Genomic DNA, 16,163 nt, shown 5'->3' on the forward strand with positions numbered 1-16,163 from the left:
AAGTCCAAGTCTCGGCTGCCCCACTTCTCATTTATCTCCCTGCCAATGCACCCAAGAAAGCACTGGAAGATGGCCCAAGTACTTGGGCACCTGCACACACGTGGGAGACCTGGAAGAAGCTCCCAGCTCCTGGCTTTGGATCAGCCCAGTTTGGGCCATTGAGGTCATTTGGGGCATGACCTCTCTGTCTCTCTGTAACTCTGCCTTTCAAGTAAATAAATAAGTCTTTAAAAAAGAAAAAAGAAAGTGAAGGGTTGAAAATGAAAAAAGACATACCAGGTAAATGGAAACCAAAAGCAAGTAGGGATAGCTATCCTGGTATCAGATAAAATAAACTTTAATCAAAAACTGTAAAAACAGACAAAGAAGGACATTATATTTTGATAAGAGGTTCAATTCAGCCAGAAGACACACATAACAACCATAAATATTTATGCATCCAACACAAGATCACCCAGATAGATACAGAAAATACTATTAGACCTTAAGGGAGTGAGAGACTCCAATACAATAATACTGGGTGACTGCAACACCCAACTCCCATCAATGGATAGATCATTCAGATAAAAAAATCAATAAAAGATACATCAGAGTTGAAACATACTATACAGAAAATGGACCTAACAGACATTTACAGGACACTTCACCCAGCAGCTACAAAACACAAATTCTTCTTTTTTAATTAATTAATTTATTTGAAAGGCAGAATTACAGAGAGAGAGAAAGAGAACGAGATCTTCCATCTACTAATTCATTCCCCAAATTGCAGTAGGAGCTAGATTGATCCAAAGCCAGAAGCTAGGAGCTTCCTGTGGGTCTCGTACATGGGTGCAGAGGCCCAAGTACTTGAGCAATCTTCCACTGTTTTCCTAAATACATTAACGGAGACTCAGATCAGGAGTGGAGTAGCCAGGACTCAAACCAGCATCCATATGGGATGCTGGAGCAACAGGCAGTGGCTTTATCTATTATGCCACGGAGATCTTCTCATCAACACATGGAATATTTTCTAGGATAGACCACATACTGGGCTACAAATCAAGTCTCAGCAAATTTAAAAAGATTGAAATTGTACCATGTATCTTCTCAAAACATAAAGGAATAAAACTAGAAATCAACAACAAAAAGAACAATAGAACACTCATAAAATACTTGTAAATTAAACAATATGCTACTGAATGATAAATGGGTCATTGAAGAAATTAAAAAGGAAATCAAAAACTTTCTTGAAATAAATGAAAAGGACAACACAGCATATCAAAACTTGTGGGATACAGCAGTAGCATTATTAAGAGGGACGTTTATAGCATTAAGTGCTTACATTAAAAAAGGGAAATGTCTTAAAGATCTAATGATGCATCTTGAAGACATAGAAAAGCAAGAACAAACCAAACCCAAAATCTGCAGGAGGTGAGAAATAATAAGGCTCAGAGAAGAAACAAATGAAATTGAAACTGAAAAAAAATACAAAAGATCAACAAAACAAAAAGTAGGTTTTTTGAGAAGATAAACAAAATAGATAAACCTCTAACCAGACTAACAAAGGAAAAAACTCAAAGAAATAAAATTAGAGATGAAAAAGGAGATATTGAAATATCTGAAATACAAAGGATCATAAACTACTAAGAAGAACCATCTAAAAAACTGGAGCGCTTCAAAGAAATGGATAAATTCCTGGATTCAGATAACTAAGATTAAATCAGTAAGATCAGGCAACCTAGACAGACCAATAACAAGCAACAAGATTGTAGCAGTAATCAAAAGTCTTCCATCAAGGAAAAGTCTGGAACCTGATGGCTTTACTACTGAATTCTACAAAACATTCAAAGATGAAGTAACTCCAATACTCTCCAAACTATTCCAAAATATTGAGTAGGATGGAACTATGTCAAACTCTTTTTATGAGGCCAGCATCACTTTGATATCAAAACCAAATTAGGCCAGCGCCGTGGCTCACTAGGCTAATCCTCCGCCTGTGGTGCTGGCACCCCAGGTTCTAGTCCCGGTTGGGGCACTGGATTCTGTCCCGGTCGCTCCTCTTCCAGTTCAGCTCTCTGCTGTGGCCCGGGAGTGCAGTGGAGGATGGCCCAAGTGCTTGGGCCCTGCACCTGCACAGGAGACCAGGAGGAAGCATCTGGCTCCTGGCTTCAGATTGGCACAGTGTGCCGGCCACAGCACGCCAGCCGTAGCAGCCACTTGGGGGATGAACCAACAGAAAAAGGAAGACCTTTCTCTCTCTGTCTCTCTCTCTCTCTCTCTCTCTCTCTATATATATATATATATATATATATATATATATATATAACTCTGCCTGTCAAAAATAAAAATAAAAACAAATTAAGACACGACACAAAAAGATAAATACAGACCTATAACGAACTTAGATGCAAAAATTCTCGATAAAATACTAGCAAATAGAATACAAAACCATAACAAAAAAGATCATACATCATGATCAAATGGGATTTATCCCAGAAATGCAAGTGTGATTCAACATTTGCAAATCAACAAATGTCATAAGTCATATTAATAGAATGAAGAACAAAAACAATATGGTCATCTCAATAGATGTAGAGAAAGCATTTGATAAATTCAACGCCCCTTCACAATAAAAATCTTCCACAAGGTAGACAGAGAAGGAATATTCCTCAAAATTATAAAGGCTATATATCACAAACCAATATCAATATCATACTCAACAGGGAAAAACTGAGAGCATTTCCCCCCAGATCTAGAACAAGACAAGGATGTCCACTTTCACCACTCTTATTCAATATAGTACTGGAAGTTTTAGGAAGAGCAATTAGGAAAGAGAAATAAGTAAAGGGCATCAAAATTAGAAAAGAGGAAGTCAAATTATTCATGTTTGCTGACAATATGATGTTGTACATGGAAAAACCTAAACACTCCACCAAAAAGCTATCAGAATTGATAAACTATTTTAGTAAAGTTGCAGGTTACAAAATAAATATATAAAAAAGTAGCTTTTTTCTATACTAATGATGAACTCAAAGAGAAACCAAAAAAGAAATCACAATCACAATAGCCACTAAAAAATCAAATATTAGAAATAAATTTAACCAAAGAAGTGAAAGGTCTCTACAATTAAAATTATCAAACACTGATGAAAGAAATCATCATGAACATAAAAAATAGAAAGATAATCCTCATTCATGGATCAGAAAAATCAATATCAACAAAAATGCCTATACTACCTAAAGCAATCTACCGATTCAATACAATCCCTATCAAAATACCAATAGCATTCTTTATAGAATTAGAAAAGTAATCCTAAAATTCACAAAGAATCACAAAAGACCCAGACTATCCAAAGCAATCCTGAACAAGAAAAATCAAGTTGGAAGCATCACAATACCTTACTTCAAAGCATACTAAAAAGCTTCAGTAAACAAACAGCTTGGTACTGGCATAAAAACTGATCTGTAGATCAAAGGAACAGAATAGAGAGCCCAGAAATTAACCTACATACATACAGCCAACTGATTTTTGACAAAAGTGCTAGGACCATAAAGTGGAGTAAGGATAATCTCTTCAACAAATGATGCTTGCAAACTGGTTGCATATGTGCAGAATAATTAAATTAGATCTACACCTCTCACCATATACAAAAATCAACTCAAGATGGATCAAAACCTAAATTTAAGGCCTGAGGCTATGAAGTTGCTTGATGAAAACGTAGGGGAAACATTCTAAGACTTTGTTGTAGGGACTGACTTCTTGGACAAGACTCACAAAGCATAGGCAACAAAACCAAACTGAACAAACGGGAATATATCAAATTCAGAAGCTTTGCACAACAAAGGAAATGCTCAGTAAAGAGACACCAACAGAATGGAGAAAAAATTTGTAAACCATGTATATAACAAAGGACTAACATCCCAAATATATCAGCAACTTCAAAAAAAAAACTCAACAAAAAAAACAGCCAATCCAGTCGAGAGCTGGACAAAGGACTTCGATAGACAATTCTCAAGAGAAGAAACACAAATGGCCAACAAACATGAAAAAATGCTCAGTATCACTAGCTATCAAGAACATTCAAGTCAAAACCACATTGAGATATCACCTCACCCCTGTCAGAATGGTTAAAATCAAAAATGCAGAAAGTAACAAATGCCAGAGAAGATGTGGTTGAAAAGGGAACACTTACACACTGTTGGTGGGAATGTACATCAGTGCAACCACTGTAGAAAACAGTGTGGAGATTTCTTTAAAAACTAGAATTTGTTTCGCCATATGATCCAGTAATCCCACTACTGGATCTACACCCAAAAGACTTGAACACATTGTATAAGAGATGCCTGCACCACTATAAGGAACTATTGAGCCAAAATAAAGGAACTAAGACTAATGCTAGCCGCATTTTTTTCCTGCTTCTGTGTAATAGCTATGCTTGCAGGACATGTGTTGTCTTTAGAGAACAAAGAAGAAAGAAAAGCTTCTAACTCTTATCCTGTTGTGACCTATTCCCCCAACCCCTTATCTTGTTTTATTGCTTTACTGCTGCCCTGCAGCTCTTCTTCCTGTTGAAACATACCAAGGTCTTGTTGCCACCCCCCCCCCCCCGCCCTGATGGAATTTTCCCAAGCCCCTCATCCTGTTACCCTGCCATGCTCATCGACCCCTCCTTCCCTGCTTAATTAAACTGCTTGCTTGAGCTGATAAGGAAAGAAGAAAGACTGCAGAGCATGGACAGCCCGTACCATCCTCCGCCCTGCTTCCTCAAGCTGATAAGAAGAAACTACCCTCGACCCCCATCCCAAGCCCCTTACCTTGGCAACCATTGACTTACCCAATAAAATGCTAGTAACCTGTAGCTTGCCCAATAGAATTGTAACACAGTTAAGTATGCTAATATTGTAGTTTTAGCTTTAAATACTCTGTAAACCTATTGTTCGGGCCGCTCGCTCTCTATCTGCACCTCACTACAGGGTGCTGCTGAGACGGCCCATTTGCAAATGAAATAAACTTTCCTCTTGCCTTTGCATCGATTGGAGTGGAGTCTGTGTTTCTGGGGTCCGGTTTGTGGGACGCCTGCTTAAGGGGTCTTACACCACCAAGTTTACAACAGCACTGTTCACAATAGCCAAAATTTGGAATCAACTAAGATGTTCTTCATCAGATGAATGGATAAAGAAAATGTGGAGAGCGTAAAGATGGTGGGAGCTGCAGGCTTCTCAGGGCTAGGGAGAAACAGTGAGGAGAAGCACAGGAGATACACACTCGACAGAGATTGAGAAAGAAAACCTGCCAGGAAGCCCCATGGATGGAGGAGAATCAGCTTGAACCAGCATGGTGAGTGTTTGCCTGAACCCAAAGAGCTCAGAAAACCGAAGTCCCCAGAGCTGGCAGCATGTTTGAGACAAGAGGGAGGGAGTAGCATGGATGGCAGCAATCCGTGGGTCACGGGTCTGGTCAAGAACCCAGGGAACTGCTGGCTGCTGGTGGACACCTGAGGTCCAAGTGGAAGTGGAGAGAGTCGGCCGATTCAAACCAATTTCTCTAAAACAAAACCCACCACCCCACCAAGAATGGGTGGATACCATTTTAAATCAGGACTACAACCAGAGGAGCCTGCACATGAGCACATAACAGCCCACTGAGATGGGACGCCTGAATGCAGCACTGGTGGCAACAGTGGGCAGGCATTAAGCCAGTGACTGTAGTGTAAGACCTGGAGCTAGGAATGGAGGGTACAGCCTGCAGCCCCCACTGTATCAGAGACAGAGCATTAGGTGGCTGGGCAACTCTCTGCTAAGGCCTGGGAAAGCAGTAGAAGATGGTCCAAGTCCTTGGGCCCCTGCACCCGCGTGGGAGATCCGGAAGAAGCTCCTGGCTCCTGGTTTCGGATCGGTGCAGCTCCGGCCGTTGCAGTCAATTGGGGAGTGAACCATCGGATGGAAGACCTCTCTCTCTCTCTGCCTCTCCTCTCTCTTTCTGTATAACGCTGACTTTCAAATAAATAAATAAATCTTTAAAAAAATCGATCTTAGTCAAAAATAAGAGTGGGAATAAGAGAGGGAGGAGGAAGGGGATGGGAGTGTGGGTGGGGCGGTGGGCACAATGGGACGAATCACCATGTTCCTAAAGTTGTAATGATGAAATGTATGACGCTTACATTCATTAAATAAAAGGTTCTAGGGTAAAGAGAGAGAGAGAAAGAGAGAGAGAGCGAGAGAGAGAGAGCGCGCCTCAGCCCCTGGGAGTGCGGGCATAGGAAACAGAACTCAGGACCCGAGAACCTGCCTCTCCTCTCATACATTTCTCTCCCTGTCAGTCTCCATTTTCCTCCTTCTCCCAGCCTCTCCCTCTTCTCTCTCCTGAGCACCTCTTCTCCCATTTCCCAGCGCCGCTGCTTCCTTTGGCCGCTCTCCCTCCCCTCCAGTCCGGCTTATCTCAGCGGTGTCAGCCTGCACGCCCTGCGCCGCCACAGCCTCGGCCACAGTGCCCTGGCTGCGGCCCCTTCTCTGCCGGCAGGAAGCGGAGCCACCACCCGCAGCCAGGACGGGGAGGCCCCAGCGCCCTGTTCTCGCCCTCACGGCGGCTGTGAGTCTCCGTGGCGCCAACGCGGCGCCTGAGGCGGGTAGGAGGCTGCGGCTCCCCAGTGACCCGGCGCTGCCCGCCGCCCGAGCAGGCAGACGAAGGCAGGCAGGGCGCAGGCGGCTGCAGGCGGCAGGGAGAACCTGCTGGAGAACCCTGTGCTTTGCCCCGAGGAGCTCACGGCCATCGTGCAGAACCAGCAGAGTCTCACCCACACGCAGCGTCACCGCACTGACAAGCAGGAGCGGCGACCGGGCGAGCTGAGCGCCGAGAGCCCTAGCCTGGGAGAGCAACAGCTGCGGCAGCAAGCCCGCCCTCCGCCGGCTCTGTCGCGGGCCTCAGAGCCACGGACGGCGCCAGGCGTGTCCGATCCCGCCCGCGTTCAGCACCGCGGACAGCTCACAGCGCAGCCCCGGTCAGGCCCCAGCAGCAGGGCTCGGGCACCGCAGTCGCCCCGGCAGCCCGCGGGAGAGCTCGCGGCCGGCGCCAACTAGGACAAAGAAGCACAAATTCCCCGCCGCCCTGGACAAGAACGTCCTGGGCAGGAGACCTGAGTGGGTGGGGCAGTAGAGAAGGGGCAGTTGTGGAGGGAGAAAGGGAAGCAAATGTATATAAGGAGGAAGTGGGGTGTACGGTGTACCTAGCGGTGGGAAGGGAGGGTATTGGGGAGGAAAGAGGTGACATGCTTGGGACTAGAAGAGGAGATTTGGGAGAAAGCAGAGAATAACATCGGGTTTGAGGTCTGAAAGATGTTGCAGCAAAAGAAAGTGTCCAACCCATCCCGGGGAAAAGGTGTGAAATGGTATTGAAGAGTATGGAGTGACCTCTGTCACCAACCACTCCCCACACAACCTCCCACTTAGGCCTGGCCCTCCCCACACACTCCATTCCAGAAGGGTCAGAGCAGAGATATTACCCCAGTTTCACTTTCCCAGTGTGGACCCTACCTGCAGACTACAGATGCCGGTATTCTTGGGACAAAACATTTGCTCAGGAATCAGTTGTTTTAAATAAGTTTCTTCCTACCTGGCTGGACCTCGTGCTCTTACCCAAATCTGTCTCTGCTCTGAAGTAGACACAGAGGGGGTTATTTTGACATTGGCTCTCAGCATCTTTATCTTAATGCCATTCTGGCACTCCCAACTCCCTGCGATTTACATCTCCCCCAACTGTCTCTGTTCTGTAGGTGTTTTGGACTGACTGGGGACCCTGAAAAGTGGGAAAGGGGAACCTAAGAAGCTTCCTGAGTATTTAGGGGGTGGCCTTGTGTCTCTTCGGCTCAGAAATGACAGGAGAAAACAAGGCCCACGGCTGGGAGAGAGTAAGATTGAAGACCATTGCCATCCTGTTCTAAAACAACTTTGAGATTGCCAAGGTGGGGGGCAGGGCCAGAGACAAAGTTGGAGCACCTAGGACTCTCATTTACCTACTGTTTCAGATCTCTGGCGAAGGACTCTCCTCCCACCTGCCTTCCACCTCCCTGGCTTCGTCTTTGTGGAAGACTGTCCTAGGCCATGGAAGTCATGCTCCAGGGGCTCTCTCTTGAGCCACATGGGTCGTGGTCCTTTTTTACTGTCCCACAGAAGAATTTGGTTCATGCTAATGATGCTCTGTGAGTGATGTACAGACCCAACTCACAGCTCAGAGAGATGTCACTAGGGGTCTTAACTCCAGCCCCCGACCAATGCTGTGCCTCTGTGGCCTTGATATGAGATAAGGTAGCTAGTTAGATTCTGGCCACAAGTTGAAAGACACACCTCCCCTTCCTGACCATCTAACTGTCAGTCAAATAACCCCTTCACCTGGGACCCAAGGTAGGTACCATGTAACCACTGTCCTTCCAACTTCATAAAAAGAGACTAGCAACTAGTAGGGGTTTCTCTCTCTCTCTCTCTCTCTCTCTCTCTCTCTCTCTCCCTCCCTCCCTCCCTCCCTCTCCTCTCTCTGCAGAGGAGGATGAGACAGGGTGCTGAGGCCCTAACTGTCTCTCTACTTCTCTCCCTTTCCCTTCCTGGTCCACTCCTGAACTATGCCCACAGGTGTGTATGTTGTAATGTGTATTTTTACTTCCTCACCTTCTATAAATAAATGTTTATTAATAATTGTTACCACTTCGTGCACCATATATGTGCCTGTACTTAGAATGCTTATCTAGGTAGGAGGCAAGGACATGGAATAGGAATTTAGACTCCACCTCTCCCACAACAGCCTCAGTCCTCAGAGTCACAGATTGCACCTGAGGTTGCTGTTCTCACCTCCCATCCCCAAACACTGCCCCTAGTGAAAGTGTCCTCTAAAAACTCAGTAGGCAACACAGGCCTAGGACAAAAGTGCATCTTGATCCCTCATCCTGTAACCAGGAGGGCCAGCCCAGGTCATCTCAAGCAGGAGGTCCCTGCACGCCCAGACAGATCTCCCTGGTTGCAGGCATTGCCAGATTCACCATCATCAACTGGTGCTGGTGGCCATGGAGAGGTGGATGGATAACCAGGCTGAGGTGTCCCTGGCCACAACCCAGCTGATGAGTACAGTCATGAGACAGCAAGGCAGAGACATGGTGATGGTTGTGTGACAATCATGACAAAGGACCTGCCTTGCAATTAGGAGGCCTGCGTTCTCACCCAGCTCTATTACTAACCAGCTAGAGAGTCTTGGGTAAGTCCCTTGTCCTGACTTTAACTGGCTCACCTGTACTATGTAAACTTGGACTAAATTTTCTCTGGGCCCCCTGAGCTCTGATGTTTGTAATCCTGAGTTTGTAATGGCTTCCTGTCTTCAGAGCCAGTTCCCCAGTTAATGATAAACTTGTGCAGGACTATAGGCAGCAGGAGGGCCTAACTGCCAGAACACAAGGAGGCATTATTGGGAGGGATTCATCCCAGTTCCCTGGGGCTTCAGGGCATTAGACTGCGTTGCAAACCGACAAGTTCATGAGAAGGCTCTAACCTTTAAATATGTATACATTTTTTAGGCTAACATAAAAAATGGGAAGATTTCACATAAAAATCTTCATTTCCTACTTCATCAGAAAAAAAAAAAAAACTTGAAAATGGAGTCACATAGGGGAAGTTTCTAAGTGCCCACTGTGCATTTTATGTGGGACATGGACTCTCTCAGGCCCTCTTACTCTGTATGATTCCTCTGATACCCAAAGACTCCACCTATGTATGTGACATCTCTGAGGTACTGCACTGGAATGGGCTTCCTAGGAGCCACATACCAGGAATCTAAGGGAGGAGACAGAACCCTGTGGTGCTTCTTCCTCAGAGAGTCTTGCCCCTCCTGAGTTATCTGTGAAGCCCTCAGTGGCCTTTGGGGCTATAGGCAGGCACTTGCTACAGAAGGCCTTGGCCCCAGTTTCTGGAATTCATTCTATGGTCCCTGCTGAACTGTCTGACCTCAGGCATGCCAGAACTCTGCCTTGAGTTGAAAGTCACTGGCAGGATTGCTGCCAGGCCCTTTGAATTTGGGGAGAGCATCCTCAAACAGCTCAACTCACAGCTGCAGCCCAGCATGAGTGAGACAATGCAGGCCATGTGCTCACTGCCAGGCAACTGCACCCATACTGTGCTGCCTCTGCTGCTCAACATGCCCCTGCCTTGGGACTGGTGCCTCTCCCATGGCCAGGGGCTCTCTCTGTGGCTCAGTCAACCCTCCCCTGCCCAACCCCACATCCTGAATGAAATCACTGCCCAACAAGGCTTTCTCTTGCACTCCCTTCTCTTTGGTCCCAGTCAAGCCTCATCTCCATGTTCTCTGGTCAATTCCTCCTTGGTCTTCCTTCCTCTGACCCCTGTCAAGTGGCTCTTCATGGGTCTGAGACCAGAATAGTCTTAGGATCATGGTCATTAGGGTCTGTGACATAGCTGTCCCTGGGTCCAGCAAAACTAATCTGGCACCCAGTGACAGAGGACAGTCAGCTTCCTGAAGGTGCACATGGACATCCTGGAAACAGTTATTCCAGAAGGGACTCTCAGGAGATGGACTTCGAGCTGTGGCGGTCAGTACACAGTACAAAAGGAGGCCTAGAACCTGCTGTTTGTGGAACATGAAGGTTGAGATAAAGATCAAAGGGCTTGGCCAGGGGAATCTAATGGGCCTGAGATGAGCACTTTGGCCTCATTTTTGTACTTTTCTAAGAAGTAGAAGGTGGAGGAGGAGCAAGCATCAATCCCTTTGATGGACTTGCCATTGACATGCAGGATCTCCTGATTCCGGGGTTGGCATGATTTTGCTACAGCCCTGGTGGTGGGGGTGGGGGTGGGGTGGGGTGGCATGGAGGATTGGGGTGGACAACCCGTACCAAAGGCCATCTTCTGCTGAGTCAGTTCCCCTTTCATTCTTTTTTTTTTTTTTTTTTCCAGCAACATTGCAGTTTATTTGAGTCAGAGACAGAAAGAAGGAGACAGAGAACGGGGCAGAGGAATAGTGCCCACCCACTGGTTCACTCACCAAGTGCCCTGCCATGGCCAGGGCAGGCCAGGCCAAAGCCGGGAGTTGGGAACTTGATCCATGTCTCTCATGTGAGTGGCAGGGACTCAATTGCTTGAGCCATCTCCTGCTGTCTCCCAGGATGCACTTCAGCAGAAAGCTGTTATCAGGAGCCAGAGACTTGAACTCAGGTACTCCGTCAGAAATGGGATGTAAGCATCTGCTAGAACAAACACCCCTCCCCACTGCCCCACTTCTAATTGTAATGGCACGTGGGAGAAGAGAAAGCAGACTGCATATGTGCCCCCCGACACTCCTCTCGGCTAAGATGTGGGTTTTCAGTCTTCGGATTTTTTTTTAAGGTTTATTTATTCATTTGAAAGTCAGAGTTAGAGAGAGAGAGACAGAGAGAGAAATTTTATTGACCAATTCACTACACAAATGGCCAAAACGACAAGGGCTGGGCCAGGCCAAAGCCAGGAGCCAGAAGCTTCTTCCAGGTCTCCCATGTGAGTACAGGGGCCCAAGCGCGTGGGCCATCCTCTGCTGCTTTCATAGGCACATTAGGAGGAAGTGGAGCAGCCAGGACTCAATTGGCGCCCATATGGGATGGCAGCATTGTAGGCAATGGCTTTACCCGCTGCACCACAGTGCCAGCCCCTTTGTTGTGTTTTTACAAGCCTGAGTCAAAGTGAGCTATGCCTACAGGGCAGGGTCAGGGGAAACAGGCTCAGATTCCAGCCCAGATTTTGGGGGGTAAAGGTTTGTGACCCAGGCCTGGTCACCTCTGCTTCCCTATCTTCCAGGTCACACACGTCTTATGAGAAATGTCATCTGAGCCCCTGTGCCAAGAGGCCGTACAGGAGCTCTTCCCATGTCTGTTGCTGGCTTTGCTATGGCACCTATCCCGGGTGATGGCACAGAAAGTTCCCATGTAGATGGTGATTTACAGAGTAGAGGGGACTGGGGGCAGTAAGGAGAACTGTGACCCTACTAGGTAAGGCTCATGGAGAAATTAAAGCCGTCAACTCCTGAGAGCCCTGGACAGTTAGAAAGCAGTCAATTCCTGATGCCCTTGGACTCCCAGGAAGTGAACAGTAGAAGAGGGAAGGTGGAACATGGGTGTGGATGTTGCAGTGACATGCGCTAGAATATTCTCACAGTTTCCCATTTCCCATCCATTTTTGCTTGTATGCCCTCATTGCCTGACTCACACCCAGATCATTTGCATGTCCATAATGGTATGCCTGAAGAGATTCAGGGTCAGACTGCCTCCTTGGAATCAGGCTGCTTAGCCTCTGTCTTGGCTTTGTCACAAACTGTCATACAGCAGTAACTACTAGAATCCCATTACCTCATCTGTAAAATGGGAGCTGGGCTCCTACATAAATGGTTGCCATACTCTTGAAACTCTAGAATATCTGATCCAATGAAATCTTATATAGAAATGAAAAATAGGGGCTGGCATGTGTCATAGTGGATAAAGCCACCACCTGCAATGTTAGCATCCCATATGGGTGCCGGTTCGAGTCCTGGCTGCTCCACTTCTGATCCAGCTCTCTGCTAAGGCCTGGGAAAGCAGTGGAAGATGTCCCCGGCCCTTGGGTTCCTGCACCCTTGTGGGAGACCCAGAAGAAGCTCCTGGCTCCTGGCTTCAGATCCGCGCAGCTCCAGTTGTTGTAGCTGTCTGGGAAGTGAACCAGCAGATGGAAGATCGTTCTCTCTCTCTGCCTCTGATCTCTGTAACTCTGACTTTCAAATAAATAAATAAATCTTTTTTTAAAAAAAAGGCAGTTTTAATGAGGATGAACATAGAAAATTCAAAACATAGTTAACCGAGAAAAGTTATATTAGGAATAATGTTATACCATACTATGACTTGAGTTAAATACATGTGTGTATTTGTATAAGGATGTACTTATACATTGTTCTATGTAAGCAGAATATATCTGATAAGGCACACAAAAAGTCAACAGTGTTTTTCCCCAGGAAATGAAACTGGGTGGGCGGGGCATCAGGGGTGGGAGCAGACTCTGTTTTCCCTGATAGAACCCTCGGTAACATTTTAATTTCCTACTGTGAGCACGCCCATGTTCAAAACATGGTAATGATTGTAAGGACGCAGCACTGTAGGGACTCTGCTTGACATTACTTCAGCCACTTTGGACATAATCACCATCTTGCTCTTTAGGTATCCCTAGAGGTCATCCCAAGGCTTTATCTGATGCCTGGTTTGTTGCTATTTCTTGAGAAAGTCCAGGAGCACGTACGTGAGCCCGGGGCCGCTTCTGTCCAGCTTAACATGCAGACCCATTAACACTGACTGAGATTTCTTGGATCCATTGTCTTGCGGTTGCCCAAGACCACACTTTCGTCCATGAGTCCCCCCAATAAATGAAAGCCCATGTCATCGTGGATCTGTCCTCTTTCTTTGGTCTCACAACACCTTCTGCCTTTGGTGGCCAGTTTCTCACACACCAGGATATCCCGAAACAAACACACAGGGAACAGTCACAGACTGTGAAAAGAGCTTTCCAGGAACCAAGCAAGTGGATGATTAGACACAGGCTCAGAGCTGGGAAGCATTTCGCCCGGTGCCACACAGCAAGTATTAGAAGCAAGAATTCAAATACAAGTTTGTCTTATTGACTCATGGGTGTTCTTCCCAGTGTTCCTAACACTCTCAAGTAGGGATAAGGCACGACTTTTAAAAAGAAAGAAAGAAATTTTTATAGAGTGTCACACTTCACTTAAGAACAGAGATGTGTTCAAGAAAGTGCACCATAGGTAATTTTGTCACTGTTTTCACATCAGAGTGTAGCTGGATGGTACAGTACCCAACCTGGCCCCTTGATTCAACTATGACACAGGCAAGTACAAGGTGTATGAGGCTGCTGTCAGTGTCATACGATATATTGTTTCACAGCACATGTTATTTCTATAGAAGCAGAAAGCATCTCTAAAACAATGATTAAAATACCGTATATATATATAAACTAGTGACAGTCATTTTTATCATAAAGTATTATGTGCTGTATACCATTGCATTGCTGCACTTTTTTTCAGACAAAATATTATAGGCTTATTTAAAACTTCTCACCTTGTGTATCCAAAATGTTCAATTTTTTAACTGTAGCTTACAGACATACAAAATAGAAGTTTGCTTCACTTTGTATTACATATTTATCAAGGCAAGAAACTACATAATAAAAACATTTGTTCTGCTTTAGGCATCCTTGGGAATAAACCATTGTACAAATTATTGCACATCTAAAGCTACAGTGCATCGAAACGTTAAAGAAATTAAAGTAGGTGTGTTTACCTGAACTAGGTCGTACATGTAGATCGGAAGACAACAACACACCGTCCTTGTCAAAGCAGGCAGCAGCTTCAGAACTTGGGCTTCCTCACTGGGCACCTATACCACCAGGACTCACCAAGCACCCTCATTCGGGCTATGCACACACATTTTCTGTAACTGAATTTCTTCCTCGTCTAACATGGGAACAATGGCTTTTAGAAGGCAAAGAGAACACAAGGTGATCTTTGTGCTTACATGGCACCAAAGCTCGATCCACGGCAATTCTGGTCTTCCCTTGCCCCAAGGCTTGGCTCTTCTGATACCCTGATATCCACAACTTCCAGGCAGGCCCTGGGCGGTCCTCCTGAGTCCAGAAACACTCAAGTTGAATTAGAATTGGAATGACAGAAGATCCGGCCGCAGACCCCACAAGCCCTTAGATTTTTGTCTTCTGGATTCCTCCTCTCTCCTGATTATCAATTCAGGAGTTGACTCCTTGGGAACCTGGCCGGGAGTGTAGTGCTTTCTGGCTGTGCTTCCCTCGCGTCTGGAAAACAGTGCGAAAGGCGAAAAATACTGAATTCTCTTCCAGCAGCGTGGGTCCTGGCCACTGGCTGGGATTTCAAGCGCCTCTTCCTGAGTAAGGCGAAACAATCCGACCCGAGAAACGCCCGAGCCCACCTCTGGCACTGGAACGGCCGATGCCTGGTCGGTTCATCCGAGCGACTTCCACTCACAAGCCATCCCGGTGACGGCGGCACGGTCCCCCACCTGTGTGGGTTCGCAGGTGTGCCTGGAGACGAGAACGCTTTACGTGGACTTTGCCACGGCCCGCGCAATCGGAAGTGTGGGTGGCCGTCCCTTTCGGCAGCCACGACCTACTTCCCCTCTTTGGCTTGGACTCCTCCGCGAGGCAGGAACCGGATGCCACAAGCTCTTGGTGCCGGAGCGGCTGTACCTGCGGCTGCATCTGGTCGGGCAGGAAGGGCGAGTGCTTGAGCCCAAGGTGGGGCTGGAAGCCCGGGGGAGGCGACAGGGCGGGGTGACAGTGCCCGCTGCTCCGCAGTTCCTCGGGGCCCCGGGGCCGGGGTAGTCCTGCTGGGGAGCTGCCGCCCCAGGGGGAAGTCGTGTGCAGTCGGCCGCTGGCCGTGGCTGAGATCCAGGGGCCCATTGCGCAAGTGGGCCTCTAGGGGCCGGCTGACGGCCTCGGGCTTGCTTTCGGGCGCTGTGGGGCGCCGCCAGAGCCGCCGCTGCCAACACGGACGACCGCGGGGCTGCCGGAGGGGCGCTCACTGCCTTCAGCCCTACAACCTGGCGGGACGGACACGGGCTCCAGTTCCGGCTGCAGGAAGCCGCCCGGCGGGCTCAAGTCGTGGCCGTCCGCCAGCGTGGAAGGGAGCCGTGGGAGGGGGCGCAGGCTCCAGGCCAGGGTCGCCCCCGGGTCGCGCGGGTCCGGTGGCTGAAGCTGGCAGGCGGGGCGCGCGCCGGCGGGGAGGCCGAGGCTGAGCGGACGCCGAGGAGGACGCGGAGGCGGCCCCGAGTCTTGCGCCGCCAGGGCGTGCGGGCGGCCGGGGGCGGTCGCTTCGTGCGGGAGCGCTCCTCCCGCCGGCGGTTACCGGGCTCCCGCGGGGCGCAGTGTCTTCCGCCCTCCCGCCGCGCCACACGCGAACGCGGGGAGGCACGGGAGCGGCCAGCCGCGTCACACTCGCCCGGGGGCCGCCTCACGCATGTGGGGGCCCGGGTGGTCCTCAGGAGCCCGAAGCAGCCAGGGTCCCCGAACCCCAAAGTCAGCGAAGGAGGGGGGCGGGGCTTAAAAACGAAGCCACAACCTTAATGGCCCGGGATGCGGCTGCTTTCGATTAAATACAAA

Source organism: Lepus europaeus, chromosome 6, assembly GCF_033115175.1.
Source record: "Lepus europaeus isolate LE1 chromosome 6, mLepTim1.pri, whole genome shotgun sequence".
Taxonomy (NCBI): domain Eukaryota; kingdom Metazoa; phylum Chordata; class Mammalia; order Lagomorpha; family Leporidae; genus Lepus; species Lepus europaeus.